The sequence below is a fragment of the Helicoverpa zea genome, chromosome 24 (genome assembly GCF_022581195.2).
Source record: "Helicoverpa zea isolate HzStark_Cry1AcR chromosome 24, ilHelZeax1.1, whole genome shotgun sequence".
NCBI classification, from domain to species: Eukaryota; Metazoa; Arthropoda; class Insecta; order Lepidoptera; family Noctuidae; genus Helicoverpa; species Helicoverpa zea.
In genome coordinates this window covers 1,459,454-1,478,624 of record NC_061475.1, presented here as the reverse complement: position 1 = coordinate 1,478,624, position 19,171 = coordinate 1,459,454, and the positions used below count along the sequence as shown (strand labels likewise).

General features: G+C 33.9%; 1 protein-coding gene and 1 non-coding gene across 3 annotated transcripts in view; both read left to right on the top strand.

Moving 5' to 3' along the window:
• The first annotated feature begins 10,006 nt into the window (after nt 1–10,006).
• Trnag-ucc lies at nt 10,007–10,078 on the top strand. The gene has a single exon. It is a non-coding gene; the product is annotated as a tRNA-Gly (tRNA).
• Nucleotides 10,079–16,209: 6,131 nt separating this feature from the next.
• LOC124642330 (chymotrypsin-1-like) overlaps nt 16,210–19,171 on the top strand; it is a 41,943-nt gene continuing 38,981 nt past the window's right edge. For both annotated transcript variants that reach the window (XR_006985751.1, XM_047180716.1), the window contains exon 1: nt 16,210–16,576. The gene's annotated coding sequence lies outside the window, so the exon portion shown is untranslated. The remainder of the gene's footprint in view (nt 16,577–19,171) is intronic.

Genomic DNA, 19,171 nt, shown 5'->3' with positions numbered 1-19,171 from the left:
AAAAGACAGTCATATGTTGGTAAAACAAGACGTTAAAGAGATTGATAACAAAACAATATACACACACGGTTTTGAAGAAATAGACAATAATACTAACGAGGCATTTTATAATAGAAAGAAATATTGATAAAGAACCGGAACTTGAAGAAGATTAAACTTTAGGTTACGAATTGATACCGATAGAACTACTGTTGTTTAAAGATAGCGATAGAACATTATATCAATCTGCAGTAGAAAAAATCGATTTAAAGCTACACAACTCAAAAATACAGCTACAGAAAACCTTAGCACACAAGTTAAACATACAATACCCAACCTTTGCTACACATGTCGTGTTTATTCCGGAAATCAATGAAAAACAGTCTTTGATTAAAATAATCATTGCTCCGTGTAGTAGTAAAAGGCCTGGCCCATACAAAGGTTTTCCTAGAACGTTACAATTAACGAGCTCCCCAGTACAATTGTTACTGGCCGTTCCTGCACTTGCTACTGCACTATTGCAATCTTATCCGATATTGTTATTAGCTTTGAATAGTTCTTACAATCCGATTTTATGTGTATTCTCAGGGTTTCGTGTTGTGCTATCATCATTTGTAATCTTTCTTCCTGTAATAAATTGGGATTTATTTCTCATTTATAGGATTTAATCTAACAGAGCAAGTGCTTGCCGAGTTCGAAAAAGAAGGAGATTCTCAATATTGTACATACTAATCAACTACAACAATTTATAATTTATAGGATGCAGAAACGGTGTCAGTTTCTTTAATGAAAGAATCTACAGCGGAGATAAAATCAACAAAACTAAAATCACATACAAACAAGGAAAAACCTATCTGATTGATGTAACTATTACAAAAATACATTTTGATTAAAAGGACAATTAAAACAAATACGAAGGTGAGAGGTTAACAGGAATATCACAAATATGCATCAATAATTATTGTTTTTAATTACACAATAATCCAGACATTGCACAACCAGATTTTTATCTTTAAAAGTATCGTTTAGTCAATACAAATAAATTACCATCAAGAGCATTGTGATACCTATCTGCATTACCTAAGTTTCCTTCTTATTTTATCTTCAGTGCCTTGTATTACATTGTATGTACATTGTTCATAGTAAACCAGGTGTTGAAAAAATATCAAATTTTGATTAGACAATGACTTCATCGAATGATAAGATGGTATTAATGTTACAAAAGTCAAGTAAGATAAACATTTGATTGAAGGAAACAATCTTTTTAGAGTATTGTCATCTTTCTGTCATGATAAAGACAGGGATCATGTAGTGAGAAGGTCTTAAGCAATAGCACTAGTAGAAATAGAAATAACCAAAATAAACGGTATGTGAAGGATGTCATGGCTTGAAATAATGTTGAGATGACGTCAGCGAGAAAAGTATGGAAGAAGAAGAAATGACGCATCAACCACAAATAAAATTTGGATGAGGGCAGGAGGATGATGATCACCTTTATAGACAGTCTGTCTAGTAAATAAGCAGTAACATTAAATTCCTCCATAAGCCGCTATTGATGCAGATGAATTACATACAAAACGTACAAATAAGGCATTTCCGTGAACACATCTTTCTCAAAACATTCATTCGCATCAATGACGTATGAATATATCAACGACTTTGAATGCATTTCTGACCATAAAATAAATTCAATGGAAGCCCATAAGTCTATTCGTAAAAGCTCAGCTATTTTAAATATAGCAATTTCAAACCCAAGGATGCATTTGTCCCGTTACTGAAACGTAAACTATGCACTCCGTACTAAAGCAATGTCAAAAATTTCGGAAATCCCATTCACATCGAAACCAAGAATGAGTCAAAAGCCATGATTAAAATGATGAGGCAATATCAATTCTAATATCGTCGACGTAAAGTTCAAATTCCTTTTCCAATTAACCTTTGTAGCCGGAGTAATGCACTTTAATGAAGTAGCGTCATCATTTGTAAACTCTTCCTAATTTAGATCTTCTGTTCTTGGAAATAAGGTTGTAAATGAGTCAGCTGCATGCAGTGCAGTCGGAAACGATTCGGAAGTGACTAATGTTAAGTTACCTGTGTTTGTTTTATAACTTTGAGTTTCCTCACTGATATTATCTAAAGCATTGATATTAATAGTAATATTTTTTATAATAGTATCATTAACAACTTTCTTAGTTTTTTCACTTTTAAGTTCAACTTCATCAACCCTATAAAAGTTATTATTATAAATAAGTCAGAGTTCCATATCCTTGTCTGTTACTTAGAAGTTCCTAGTAAGAATCCAGATGACTCTAAAGTTAACAAAAGGCTTAATAAGTAATCAAGCGAACATTAATATCACTTACATACATTATGACACGACTGACTCAAATTAATGCAATCTTGCAACAAATGAATCATTTTATAACATCTATAGAAATATAGTTTGAGATGCCCTTGAAGATAAATAGTGAATAATCGGATATCCTTAAACATATTCTTATTTCTTATGGTACAAAGGTAACATAGGTAGACATACAAACTTTTGACATACTATAAGTGTGCTATAGTAGGATTCCCACGCAAATATGGTCTTATTAATGATGTGAAGACAAATAATTAAGATAATTAAAATATATTTGTCCAAACTATTAAATATTTATGTTGTCCAAATTGATAATTAGGTATATCGATGATAAAACTAATCGTTTTATTTCATACACTTAGAATAGTTTTACACATACAAACCTCACTTAAAAGTATACCTAACATTCCAACAGTATAAGAAATCACAAGGAAACCTGCAATTTATTTGTTTGCTTAACAACTTAACGAAGTACGCAAGTCATTGCAAATATTACTCGATAATTACATACCTAAGAAAATAACTTCTCATACAATTGCTGAACATCCTCTTCCAATTATCCTCAATGACAAGAAAACTATAGAAACCGTAGCAGATAGACCAAAATAAGAATATCCCACAGAGTAAGCAAAGAGCGGAGATGTCATAATGCAGGTAGGTCAGGCGCATTCTTCTAGGTCAAACACGTATGGTGGGCATGACCAAAACGATCAATTACGAGTGAACTGACGGCAGGTTTGGGTTCTTTGAGACATCTGTCAACGATTTTTGGTATTGCATAAAATGATCGTGTCCAAAGAAAGCGTACAAGGGCGAAGACAGTAACGTTCCTCGTCCCCCAAACACCCGCAATTTGGCGCGTTACTTTCTTAGGAGACTTTCAATTATGGCATCTCCGCTAGTCATTTTGTTCTCCATGGAATATCCGGTGAAACTAACTTAACGACTTAATAGAAATAGTAGTACTGCCATGTATAAAAATACAGCATTTCATTTTCAAAAAAACGTTGACACTAGTAAACACATTTACGTAGATGGAAGTATATATAAATAAGTGGAAAGATGAGTATGCGTCGTTAGGGCGTTGACCTTAGGTCTGGTAATGATACTTGTGAACTGAAATCTATTATGATTAGAATGATATGGCTTGACTTCTTTAGTGGTTCCATCACATGTACCTTTGTTATTCGTTTCATCTTTGATATCGAATCTTTCTAAAAGCCAAGGTTTGCTTTTATCTGTTATTTTAAAAGCTAAAGTTTTTCCATTTATCGGGTCTGATTAGTGCAATCTCAGGAACTATTGGTTCGATTTGAAAAAATATTTTAATGTTAGACAGCTAGGAACTTATAGTACTTTTTATCCGGAAACACCAAGAAGTTAGTTTCCATGGAACGAGGGTGAAGCCTGGATAAAAGGCAGTATTTAATTATTTCCTTTGCAAAAATAGCCTGCTTTTATTATTTCCGTATGAGAAAATACTAGTTAATTTTATATAAACTAAAGCAATTAATACAATAACACTTCTTGTGACAGCAATCAAGACCGGAACGCAACCATTATCTTTATTTGCCTGAAGTTAACTGTCGGAAATTACAACAGCATTAATTGTTTTAAAAGACTTACGTTTGTTATATAACATAGGATTCTATGGAAATAGCTTGGCTAAGGCTTGCTAAGAAAAACTTATTTTATTTCATTCTCATTCATTGTAGCTTTTTGCCGTTTTCACTAGCATCCCAAACGAACTCTTTTGCACAACATAAGCTATCTCCAGGGTCCCTCCTACTTTCGCATTTTATCACATACTTACATCCTTTGTAAAATATAATCCTTATTTAAAAAGGCTCCAAAAACTACAGGAAAACTCTTCTGGAACCCCAAAGATAATGTTCCAAATTCAAAATCTCCGTAAACAACTGACAGTTGTCACAGAACAATGTCAACAGTCAATCAAAGAGTTAGGAAACACTCGAGGTACTTAGCGTAAGTGTGGATGAGTAACAGTTTTCTCATACATCCTTCGGGTCAAGTGTGCTTTTCCTATGTGGACTGTGCTCATTTGAGTGCGTTTGCTTCTTAGGATTCGTAGCTCGGGGGAAGGGATTCTTGATCCCCTTTTGTAATTGGAATGTTACTACGTACTTTTGGACATTATTGTCTTCAATTTTTGTTCTCAGCTTAAATGATAAAATATTAGTTGATGAAAGTCTTAGGCAGGGTATTTTAATTCAGCTTTTGTCTTTCAAGGGCTTTCTAGATCGTGATTCATTTTTGGCGCCTTTTTGCTAACATCATTCTTAAAAATACATAGATTGTTAAAATAATATTTTTTTAGGTCCAACTTCCAAACAGCTGACAGAAAGCACCTTAACGTTGAATCAGCGAGTTTCTTCCCACATAGTTACAGCATTCATATGCAAATACAATCTTGTGTATTCCAGCCAAAGAGACAAAGTATCTAATGTAATATAATTTAAGGATCTATCGTTAAGATCTCAGCTAATTATAGCAAGGAATTTAAGCGCATCTAGCTATCCTTGCAAGGTTTAAACTATCCACAAACTGAAGACTAAACAGTCGGCCGACAGTTGCCCTATAGTTGCTTTAATATTTTTAAAGAAAATATTGATCCCAATCAAAGTTTTCAGTCGGTCCGACACCGGCTAAATACCTGATCTTTGTAATGTGCGCACTACCATTCATCTTCATACTGATTTATGAGCCCAAACAAATTGTCGACCGACTAAAAGTTTGCAGTGTGTGTTACTAGAAACTATAGAACTATGTATAGTTGAATTAAATCTTAGGACAGGTTTAGAGTCATTTAGTTCTCGTACTGCACTAATAAGACATTTTATTGTTCAAGTTTAAGTGCAATCAGGGTTACCACTATCTTTACCTTTTCTTTGTTAAATATAAATACCTAAATGGGACTAGTATATCTATTTCGATTAATCCTTAGCATATTTATTTGTATGGAATGCTCTCATATTTATTATGGAGCGTTTCTTTCTATAGTTCTAGGTGTTCTCTGTTTTCGGATGATGGGACCCTTCCAGCTTTTAAATATGGAAATAAGATATATTTTGTTCATCATACTTTAAACAAATGCGAAAAAAAGTGGACATTTAATTGATCAATTTCGATGTCAACTTTTTTAACGCCAACACCCTTAAGACGACAACCTTGGTTGGACAGACGGGATAAACCAACCATTTACGCGATATCAACCAATTTTTTTTTACAAAACCATGGGACAACCATGACTAGCTCCATCCGTCGGTGCCGCCAAACGATCTCTTATAAATGCGTTAATTTCTATTCGTTTAAAAGTTAATGTAAAACTCGAGCCAAGTCCTTCAACGTTACAGTTTCATTCGCTGATAAAACTATGGAAAGTTCAAGTGGGAGCCAAGTGCTAAGTTTTATCTTGGTAAGTGAAGTCTTTGGAGCTAGTTTGGCTGGAATTATCTATCCTTTTTATTTGAGGTCCTTTTTCGAATTTGTTTTTAGGATACCATTATCAAAAATAAGCTCGTTGCTAATGTCTGACAATGCTAGTTTCACAACGAAATATTTTTATAATGGTGTATTCAAATAGGTATTTTAATATAACGACTTAAAAAAAAAGTTCTACCTAAAATCGGATACTTAAAAATCATAACTCATAAGCTTAGCTTATTTTAGCATGTTACGCTCCATTAATATATGTAGTATCATAACTAACTATCATACACCAATGTTCCTTAGTTAGATATTCTATCAATCATACAATATACAAGCTTAGCTTACTTAGCTCATTTTATAATATGATGCTCTACCAATTTAGTACCGTAAATCAATGGTTTCTCGGACTTGGCTGCACCTCTACCATGCACCCTACACAACCGGGTCGGTAACATCTTTAGATTGAAAACTGTGCGATTACACCTTTTCATTTAACTGCTAGTAGACTTGGCGGCTATACAAGATGTATGTTACCAACTTACATGTAACACGTTAGTAATATGGAACTTTTTTAATGATTCTCAAGTTTTTTTCTTCTTTGTAGCTTAAGAGAATTTTATTTTTCTAGCTATGTCATCATCATCATCCTCCGAACCTTTTTCCCAACTATGTTGGGGTCGGCTTCCAGTCTAACCGGATGCAGCAGAGTACCAGTGTGCCACAAGGAGCGACTTTCCTATCTGACCTCCGCAACCCAGTTATTTGCCTAACCATGTAAAGAAATATAATTACCAACAACAATGTAACAGGTCTTTTTTTATTTTTTTAACGACGTCAAAAATCATCAAATGACCCCTCCCGCTGTGGGTTAGCAGCGGTGAGGGAGTGTCAGACTCTTACTGACTAAAAACCGTCGTGTTCCGTCGTAGGCCTTTTTATGTGCTAGGGCCGCGGTATCTCTTTCGAACAACCCGCAGCCCCGGCAGGCCTTGGCCCTATTAGGCCCCGCTGGGGAAATATACAGGTCTAAGATTTACATTTTTATTCACATTTTATCATTCACCTGACAATTTCTTAAACACATAATTGTCATACGTTTTTTGATTTATGTAAAATAATCATATTTATTAAATACACCATTTATTATTTACTTACCTAAGAAAAAATAAGTACCTATCAATAAAACTTAACGTTTAAAAAGAGGTACCTATATTACTAATCCACCGCATAAGGTAACTAACAAATTAACAGTTCTTACACAGTACCCGAATATCATCTCTCTAAATAAAAAAAATCTTATTGATGACGCAAAACCCCATAGACAAACTACATAGACAAACTACTACTATTCCCATAGATCTAATGCAAGAGAATATCCACGCCTTGCAAAATTAACATCAAAGAGAAGAAACTCAAAAACACATAAAATACTTTCTTCATAGCGCGGCGTTGTAAAACCATTTTTACAAACATAACACATGTTAAACCGCGGGTTACCTTTGAAGATAACCGAAGTTTCGCAAACCAATGATGTTTTATGATAATTATTTTATGGTTATTAGGTGACTGCTTAGAGCATGTAAAACGTGATAGGCTCTTACTAAATAGGTTGTATGTAGTGCCGAAATATACCTATGTTCGTCTTTAAGTGAATGCCTTGAACTAATCCTAATTACATTATACGAAATAAATAATATAATACGCGAAAGGATAAATGTATGTAGGTATATTTGATCCTCTTTTAAGTAAAGCTACTAATTGGATTTTGATGTATCAGATTAAAATAAATGCTTTTTCTATCCATGTGCGCCAAATAGGTACAACTTACCTAGTTATCTCAGAAAGCGGGTGAAATCACTGGATAAAGCTAGTCTCCTATAAACCACAGTGTATATAAAAGGTACAACTGTTACATCACCGGTTAAAGCCAGTTATAACCGGAAAACACTAGTATGGATTGACTGTGGGAAAAAATTAAACATGTGTGTTAAAGTACAGAACATAATATTATGCATTTCTAATTATATAATTTTCCGAAAACATCCTCAATTTCGGTGCGGTCTTTAATTATTTTGTATTTGCTTATGAGAACTCTTCATTGATTAATAAATTAAATGTTTGTTGTTAACATATTTTGTTACTAAAATTAATAAATGTCTCATCATTCATATTAAATCGTGTTTCTACACTTTTTGATGTGACTCAAAAAACTTCTTTATTTGTTACTTCTATGTATAGGCTATATTTTCAGGTGCCTGCGCGGCTGACTAATCTCCTTATATGAGAACAGCCACCGTGACTGAAACCTGCCTTGGACATCATTATAGGTCTTCTTCTTCCTCCTGCCCTGTTCCCAATTTTATTTGGGGTCGGCGCAATATGTCATCCTCTTCCATTTCACCCTGTCACTCGTCATACTGACACTCAGTCCCTTCCTATTCATGTCATCTTTCAGGCAATCCATCCACCATTTCTTAGGTCTTCCTCTTCCTCTCCATCCATCAACTTCATACTTAGCACACGCCACTATACGTATCTATACTTATTTAAGTAAATACCTGACAGGTTTTAATTTGTTAAAATTCTAGTACATTACAATCCCATACTCTACCATACCATTAACTTCTACTTTTAAAGCTACCCGCATAAAAGATTATCAACTGACGACTGACCCTAAAATTTATCTACACTTTACCCATCACAGCTCTGGCGGGCAGTTTGTAAAACCGCCAGATAACTGGAGAATGTTAAAAGGGTGTTTCTCTGGATAAAGTTAGTGTCAGATAACGGTTAAAGTCGAGATTAGAATATTAAAAGTTTTTTAGTGCTTGATATGATAAGAAAGTTTGTAGAGAAAAATGTAGGTAAGTATAAAATTATTTAGTTTCTTAGTATGGATGTTAAGCGCAGGTATGCGACAGAAGGCTCCATAGTTTCTACGTAACTTATGTGATTGTGATGATTTGAGAATGTTGAATAATTCTGTGTAGGTATGTAAATACTTATATGATAGCTTTTTAAACTGAGTCTAAAAGATGTTGCAAGATTTGATATTACTCGAAAACATTTTTTTTGCACTTTCTTAATAATTACTTTATGATACCAAATGTTGGAACCCGTTAAATGGTCATGGTATAAAATAATAAAAATATACACCAAGACCCATATGGGCGCCACTTTCTTTAATTTTAAAAGGTAAACGTTTTTTTAATTGTTATTGTTTTGTGATTGTTAATAAAGAAACGGGTTTTTTATTGTTTTATAACTTAAAGCACCATTTACAGTTAAAAATATAACAAAGTTTTTACTACGTTTCACATTCTTGAACTTAAAAAAAGTGTCTTTCTTCCCTTTCTTCCCTAAAAGATTGTAATTCCTTTAAAAGATAAGTTAAGACGACACATGTGAATTTAAATAATTATCATCCCCTTGTAATCAACGTAATTTCTTACTTCCGCACCGTAGAGAACCCTAAATTCCCACAAAAACCACTCGTACGGAACCTTTAGTAGTCTCAAGAAAATATGTCATGTCTTACACTTATTAGGGGAAAGAGTGCAAGCAATATTATACCTTATTTGTATAGACATAAAGACCATAAATGCTTGTATTGACTCAATAAAATGGTAATAAATATTGTTAAGGAAAATTGGGCTTAAGTCAAATAGCAATAAAGAATAAAATCAAATAACTCATTACAATTAAATTACTTCTAAGTTTACACCTGTCAGTTCCATTTTCAAAATTACACACACATCGAAATTGTTATTATTTTGGATGTAAACAGAAATGGCGGTCGCATCCATATCGCGTGACGAATGCATTTTTGAAAATGGAACGAATAAATTCTGGTTGCCAGTGACGTTTTCTAATTTGAATTTGGAAATGAAGCCAAAAATATAAAATTATGACGAATCTTCGAAGTGACAAGCAAATAATTGCAATTGTTAATTTGACAAATACGTTAGTTATTTTTACCTGCTTTTTTTAGGTAAGTAGGTATTCTACTAGATTAGATGAAAATAGCACTAAGTGTACAGAAATCTAGGCGTTCCCAATACATAAATTACAGTTATTTCAACAATTGCTTTTACAAAACGTGCAAAAAGTATCGAGATCACTCGATTGTGGCGTCACCGCGTATCGTGGCTCGACGCGACCGGTTGATAAGAGAGCGTTAGAAATCAAACGGGTATTTCGAACTCTCTAACGGATGCGTCGGTGGTGTAATGGTCAGCATAGTTGCCTTCCAAGCAGTTGATCCGGGTTCGATTCCCGGCCGACGCACACTTTTGCTTTTTAGTTTTTTTTTTTTTTTATAATTAAAATAATAGGTTTAGATTATCTTACATTGATTTGAATTAAAGGATAGAAAGGTAAATCTAACTTTTAACTATTCTTAAACTAAAAAAATATTATAATGACACCTAAATCAAATGAACCGCTGAATACTTTAAAAATGAATAGTTGAGTAACAAAACTACTACTACTTATAATAATAGAATAAAAACAGATTAGCAAGCTGTAATACTAAACTAATACTAATTACTATTTAAGTTCTCAAAACAATAAAGGATCCATTTACACAAAGTAATTATAAATACTTAGATACAATATTTTGTTTACACATTCAGACGAAAATATCAGGTTTAATATTATGTTACTTTTAACTACTATTACAAATTGTATCTTTGCTATTTAAAGTATTACATAATATTTAACACTTATGTTTTGCCCATTAGAGGCGCACACAGCACTTAAATTATTCTTAAGCTGTGCCCTAACGGGTCCATATCGTGTCCACCTTATAAAATGTAAGTACCAAATGTAAAACAAATGGAATGTTAATAAAGAATTGAGTATTGTCAAAGTCACATCATTTATTTCACTTAGGACTTTACAAGCACTTATGAACGTCGAAAATAATATTTTCTAAATTGCATTAAGCAAGCATATTGATTAACGCTCAATCCTTCTCTGTGTGAGAGGAGACCGCAGCATAGCAGTAGGACAATAAAAATACAGATGATAAAGAGGATTTTTACCTATTTTATTTGTTTGTGCCATCTTCAATGTTTCAAAGTCAAAGGTTTTTATTTCATATAGACCTATTTATTTCAGGTACTTAAGAAACATCAAGCTAGTTGCACATATTCAAAAAGTTAGTCGTATGGAGAAGAATCGGCAAGAAACTCCATAGACACTCTTTTAAAGTAGTAATAGTGTCTCAAGTACTGTCTGTCTGTTACCAGGTATGTCATCTTATGAAACGTTATTTTCGTAGGCTCCGGCTTTCAGTTTCTCTATACTTATATGATATAGACGTTTTATACCTTATATATTTTGACACTTAAGAAGGCGCCTGACCTACCTTCCTTATGGCATCTCCGCTATTTTTCTTTCCACCATAATTCAAACATAATATGACCCAATCTATACCGTTGCCTCCGCTGACTCAAGATTGGGAATCCCTCGTATTCCAATTGTACTGATTGGTACAATAGATACAAATTAACTTCGCGTTGGTAGTGAAGTGAGTCAGATCCTATCAAGGTCTTATCGATCTAAGAATTGTAAAGTTGTATTGGAATTTAGTGTTTGACTATTTGAGAACATTGTAATCTTAATAGTTGCTTAGATTAGAGCATTATCCAGATGTAAATCCTTCTCCTACTATTATGTTACACCGACTGTAAAGTAAGCTAAAAGTGTAAGTAAAAGTAGTGAAAAAGTTTGCTATTAATAACAAATTCAGTAGATTCAAAGATCAATAGAGACATAAACTTTAACTCTTTGGCTAAGAAAACTATTCTTTCTGTTACTCTCTTATAGATGTTTTTGTTTCATGTTTTATTATTCCCTTTCTTAGTTTCATGATGTGACTTCTGTTAGATGTTTCTTTACTAATGGATGTTCAGTAATTCCAGAACTTAAAATTTGCTCACTTTGGATTATTAACTATGCAACCACATAAGTAACGAAATATGAGCAATAACTGATAAAGCATCCTCCTCCTAACTTGAAACTTGCATATTGAATAGGCTAACAACCTACAAGGACGTACACATAACCAATAATCTTCATAACATTTACGAGGCATTGTTATGCTTATTACTTAACTGAACGATCGACTTTGAACCCGATACAAACTGGGTTAATATCATAAGTTTAACTACAACTATTTCGGGAACATTGCAGGACCTATAGTCATTGTGGAAATTGCCAGTCAAGTAGCTTGAGTTATTGTTGACTTTAGCCGGTAATTAACGATCATTGTGATTTAAGAAGGTGGAAATTTATGTTGTAATTGCTTTTCGGTAGTTGTGTAAACAATGCCGTGTTTTCTTTTTTGGATTGAGGTTGTTTTTTTTAGGTATCCTAAACACAAGCACCAAGTACATCTTTGGCAGTCACTATAGTTAGTCTGAAGCCAGAGATTTTGATAGCCACTTTTACTAAGTTTATAGTGTTACTGGTTGACTGGGTATATCAGATAGACAGCTTAGTTCAGCATTTAGCAAAATTCTGATGAACTGAAATCTGACAGAGACAACAAAAGACTATGCTGAAGATGACATAAGTGCTACAGCTGTATCTTCTATAATTTCAAAAGTGCTTGTTTAATACACCTTTATGCATAGTCACAAACACAATGAATATTAATTAATAAACACATAATCATAATAAATTAACCACAAACAGGTTAACATTAAGCTGAAGGAAACCTTGTAAATGCTTTTGTTTTCGCTTCTAAGATAAGACACATCTTTTGACGACGTCAAAAATCATCAAATGACCCCTCCCGCTGTGGGTTAGCAGCGGCGAGGGAGTGTCAGACTCATACTGACTAAAAACCGTCGTGTTCCGTCGTAGGCCTTTTATGTACCAGAGCCGCGGTAACTCGCGCTAACAATCCCGCAGCCCCGGAGATAAGACACACCTAAATTAAACTGTGTACATACATTGTGTACTCTGTATTTATGATTGTGTACCTAGTTGCCAGATCATGGGTTTCCCCCCTGAACAGTTCAGAAGAATTACGATCTGTTTCTATTGTTTCACAATGACGAATGATCATATTTGGCCTATGCTATGGTTTGAAGTTTATTTAGCAACCTTCTTGTATAACTTTACTACTGTCCAGTTAAACGAAAAAACACTATAACTTAAACGCGTCAAAAAATTTGTCCCCATCGCTGTCAACTGGGAGCGTACCCAAGAGGCTGGCAGCATTACCTCGTTGGATGGCCATGCTGATCCTTTGTCCGAGGTAATAGCCAGCCTTTTGGTCACGAGAAGCATCAACCAGCCGCCTAGATCTGTCCAGTTAGAATCATATATAATTCTTAGTATTAAGTTCTAAATCTGTTTATTTTCTATACCTTTGTTGTCTATTAGATTTTAAATCAAATAAAAGCCTACCTGGATTTAAGGAAGTTATTAATCATGTATTGGCCTTAGACAATTTCTACATTATATGAAGTAAAGAATATGTTATGAATTTGTTTCCTGAAAATTATCGTAGTCTTGTATCCTTCCTATTTTCCTTATAAGTACAAAAGAAATAATTGCTGTCAGCATGTTCTTGGATTGGCTGTCCATGATTACTTTGGACAAACAAATGTGCCATACACTACTTTTTAGAATCCCGCCATAAGAGTCGAAAGAGAAGTTAAATTAATATGGAAATATAAAAAGTTTATCAAGTTTTTCAGTACCTTCGATTTCCCTCATAACGAAGTCAGAGATTTCCACTATCGTGATGGGACCTGAATGTTATGTTGAAAAATTTGAAAATCTCACAGGTAGGCCCTAGATGCAGGCTGCTTTCAACTGAACTTTTTGGAAACCAATGAATGTCTTTCATGGCTGAAAAGATGATGATATCCTAGATACAAGTTTGTAACTATTGTTTAGCTAATTTCATTGCAAGCCTTTGGGTGGTCGATACAAGTACCCAATAACCTTAGTCTTCAAACTGTAATTAAATGTATCTTAGTTTCTCCAACACACCCAGTATGCGAAGTATCCACAAAATCCGCATTTCTTCCCATATTATAATGCAAATATTCATACTATCGATATTCAACTAAATAGCGGAAGCTTATCTAATCAACATAGTTTAACTACCTGTTAACGTTTACTGTTATTTGACGCATATAACCGTGATTTATCATTCAGTCTTTCACTTTCTCAATGGACAGACCAACTTATACTAGACACTATAGAAAAATCTTCTATCTCCATTTTATCCTGACCCCTGGATTGATTAAACGTTAAGACCATCTTATATTGGATACATTTAACACAGTACATAAAACCAGTATTTGTTGGTCTCAATTTGAAAGGGTCAAGATATACCGGCTATTTTACAAATAATTAGAGATGCCACTATAACCTGACCTTTCAGTACATTTTGTCTAGTATATCAATTAGTATTCTTTACTTGTACTCTATTGTTAGTCGGCGGCTTTGTATGTTTGTTTGTATCCATAAATTCATAAAACATATACATTTTGGTATGAGGAAGTAACTAGCTACTTGTAAACGTTTTAATTCATATAAATTATGCGGCGACAGATCAAAGGCGAATTGGGCACAGGTTTTTTTGTAAATGTCTGAAAAAAGCTGTAGGAAAGTGCTTTTTGAAAAAAACTAGAACTGTTTGCTCTGCACCCGGGTATTGGATTTTAGCCCACATGGTTCATGGAAAAAAAGAATGTCCAAAAACGGTCAACGTACATACAAAAGAGAACCAGCCGAACACATAAAACCCCACTCTTCGAAAACCCCTAAAAAATGTCCGAGTAACATAAGTCTAAAATTCTCCTAATTGCTAGAAACCTATTTAAAGCAGTAGGAGAGTAATTAATGAATGTCACTTCTCTTAATCATCATCATAATTCCTGAAACCATCATCTTTCAAAGAAAGACGGACAAGATGCTACACACACATATGTGCAGTATTAAACCCTAAGTCATTCATGAGTGTTCCTCAAATATATACCTATTAATCATGAAGTTCCCACTAAAGACAATGGGAAAACCCCACTTATCTCGTGTCTATATGATCTGATGCCTTAAATGGTGGACGTGCGTAAAAGCACGTATGTATATGCTATGGATCTGTGGTAAGAGCCCCTTGGTTTACAGAGAAAAACTATAGCGTTTCCGCCTTTAAAATGGTTAGGGCAAATAAGGATTTTACAAATCTGCTTATGGAATCATTTTGCATACGAAAAACGACAGCCATGTGTTTCAATAGTTCTTGTAATGGTCTAGTTTCAATAGTCAAGTTAAACATATGAAGATGTGTGACATCTTATCTATACGTATGTATAAAAATGAATCCCTATACCTATCCCGGCTAGACCAATTAAGATGAAAATAAGAGAAGAGGTAGCTGACCCTTGAGAAGGACATAGGGTAATATTTGTCACCATCCGGTTACGGGAAGTAGTTATCTCGGGAAGCGGGCGAAAATGCCGGCGGAAGCTAGTTTTCTTTTAAATTTTTAGTGACCCCATAATATGATTGTGAGAGTGAAGCTGTTGTAGAAATCTAGAAAGTAAGGTGGTAAAGTGAACTTGTATCTATACATACATGTGTATGTACATTTATTTTGTACATGAAAATATCTCCTCTGCTTATGTCCAGTAAGAACATATACCATGTACCCATCATTTATTACTTACTTGCTATAATAAATGGTATGAAAGTTGATTCCAAAAGCGTCAATGTTTGGTCATGTTGATGTGTATGTAACGTTATTTAATTAATCGTAAACTTTGATCACAATACAATAAGTACATCTATTAATCAAAAACCATACATCATCACACGCCAGTCTAAATGAAAGTAATATAATAATCATCTTCAACGTCAAACACTCGAGGCGTCATAAATACATAGCAGCTTTTCTCAGTAACCATAAATTGTAGAAAGTAATAACAATTGAAAGTTAACGTACCACAACTAATATGAACACCGAAGTAAACATTTACATAATGAAGCCTTAATATTTCACGAGAAAGTCAATCTTTACACAGATTGTTTAACAGCGAAAATTTTAATATAGCCAGGGTTCCTTGCGATGAGAGAGCAAGCAACAACCCTTTTGATATTAACAAAATTAAGGCCTACAACATGGACTCTAACATTTAAGATTTAAATCGTCAATCTAAAATTTTCTCTTTTATAAACCCAAAATCGTCTCTAGATGATTTTTGTAACTTAGCACCGTACAGAAGTCCTAGAGTAAACAATCGGCCTACAATTGACTCGATGGTTGGCAATTTTTTTATCTTTAAGAAAATCGCTAATTCAATTAAAATTTTTAGTCGGTTTGATAATAGCAAAATCTCTGATCGTTATAACGTGCGTACTACCTCATCTCCATACCGATTTATGAGCCCGAACAGTGTTTTTAGTGACCAACTAAAAGTTAGTAATGTATAAGGACTCTGAACTAGGTACCATAACAAGTTCAAAAATGTTATCCCGAATCTAATACACGTTCTCATATCTATGAAATGCATTCTTGATGACAAAAATGACAGTGAAATCAAGGTTTAATTAAGAACCAGTAGAAATGACCTGCTTGATTGAAAGTTAAGATAAAATAGAGTCCGAATTACTCTAGAAGTACATCCGTTCAGATATAGAGAATATGTATTATAATCTAACAATGTCATCATTGTCACGAGTGTAATGACTAAAGATTGGAGTTTGTTTGTTTTTATTTGGTTGACAATGACCAATTCAATTAGTGGTGATTGACATCAAGTAAGTAATAGTTCTAACTCTGATGACGATAATGAATACAGATTAAATAAAGCTGTTGAGAAATTATATTTGAGATCGCCATTGCATCAAAGGAATAAACAACTAGAGCTAGAACAAGTGTATACTTTAGCAGCATTTTGGCATTATTAAAGCATGTTTTCATTGTTCTCTCTAAAACGATATCATAGTGGGCTATAGAAGTCGCAAATACTTAAATGATTTAATCTGACTCTTAGACCAGCCCAAAATTGCAAGGGTGTAAGTTATGACTATATCTTCCTTATTCCTCTACTTATTGGTACAAGCCGCTTTGCCTGTCAATCAATTTTGATTTAATCGCATACAAAGAGACACACCGGTAAGTGCTACCCTTAATCAAGACTTCGCAACTTCAACATCTTTTTTATACCTAAGGAACCTTTCTCCCCCACCTCCCAATTTAAATGAAGACCACACACTTCACTCGTGGCGTGTCTTCACACCCGAAGTTTAACATAATTTGCTCGTCATTACACGGGTATTCGCCCAAATTGCCTCTTACACACGTCTTATGTTAATTCGGACCACCTTCAAAGCATTACGCTTGAAATTTGCAAAATATTCTTCTCTAAAATTCTCCTCATTTATTTTTGTTGGTAATTTTTTGAAGCATTTACCTTAACGTGTGTTTCTCTGATTGTGATGGCAATATTTCGTTTTGTGTCTTTCTGAATTGAGTTGTTACCAGGAGGAAGGATTTTTTACTCAATCTTATTGCAAACCATATTGTAGTTGTAAACATTTATGTTTCAAAATACATAAAAAAAAATATGGATCCTGTCAAGCACAGCAAGACAGATTTTTTATAGAGGAGAGGATGAAGAGCGCTTGTTGAAAACATTGAATAGGGGAAGATGAATGACCAAGTCATGACTTTAAGGTGTGTATTAATAATATGTTCATTTATATCCATGGAACTAAGGATTAATGGGTTGCATCATCTTTTGTTCTCTCTAATTGTTTTTTTACAATTCTACATGTTTAATTCGTTCGAACAATGAGCCACTGTTTTCTGTAACTGCAAAATAAACCGTGTCATTACAATGCTTGTCTGGTTCAACTAGTTTAACACAAATAACAGGTGTTAGTACACCTTGAGCTATATCCAAAGAAACGTGATCAATAATTCTTTTCATTGCACTATTGACAATATTAAACTCCCATTACCCGTTACATTTTTTCTGGAATTCTTCACTATTGTCAATTCATAGCTCATCGGCTACCTCATTTTCTTTGTAGCATTGCTTATGAGTATATGTGCGTGTGTCTGTTTGTGTGTGTGTGTGTGTTTACACATATGTGCCGAAACCTTTCTCGGAAGTCGGGTTATTCCGATAGGTTTTTGTTTTTAAATGGTTGCCATCTGATGTATTCCGCTTGGATTGTTGATTCGCATAGTTTTTTATTTTGTGTTGAGACTGCTGTGGGAAAATCTCTTGAGAAATCAATGGGGAATCTTTTCACTTTCCTTATTTGATGGGGTGAGCCGTGCTAGTGCTTAAGAAAAAAGATCTACCTAGACGTCGAATGCCAACAAGAATACAAGCTTTTGATTTGCATCCGTGCCATATTCAAGGACGTAATTATGCTAATGATTCTCGACAGAAATCAACAAAAAAATTGGTACGTAATTTTTTTTTATATATATTTTTTCGGAATTCCTTCAATGTCATCTAGCCGTATTTAAACTTGGCGCGTGTGTTACTGGCCTTAAAACCGTGTTGCTCCCTCATACAAACGCAAACACAAAGCATACGCAACGATTATTCATAAATTTCATTCATAAAATTGGATTACTTCTGAAATACTACGACATTACAATGACAAAAGAAGCAGTGTATATTAGCTATTTCCCGTCTACTGTAATACCAATCGATTATTTACGTATTTTATGTCCTCCTCCTGACGTATGGCACAAATGCAAATCAACACCTTGTATTTAAGATGAGGATTGAGTGTTTTAAATAATTTTACTATCATTGTTGACTTGATTGAATGTGGTCATATATAAAAGATTCCACTAGAATTATTAAGTATTTATAAGGTATTTATAAGTTGCCTAATTGAAAAATGGACACCTAAAAAAATACTCTAAATGATAGTTCACTGCACCAGCGTTATTAGTATCACTCCAAAATGCCATCGAACCATTCGCTATAAAAATACAAAAGAAGGCGTTGATCCAACAATTAATACGGAAACCATATGTGAACAAATAGACAATTTAATTAATGAAATGTGTGCGTATCAAGACTCCCACTACGATAAAGTACAGGAATTCCCACACAATGAAAATATCGGAACACAAAAACAATTGAACTTCAACACATATGTGATGACACGGACAATACAACATGTTGAAATATTTCACAATCAAGACTTGGTATAATGTAAGTAGATGCAGAAGGCTTGAAAGAAGGATTCTATGACATTCAGAGCCAAAATTGTCATCAGAACTCGGAACTTGAAGAGGATTGAAAATGAATGTAAATAACTCTATATCTATCTGTACCTGTAAAAAGTAGATACCATTATAAAGAGGTTAAGTTAATGTAT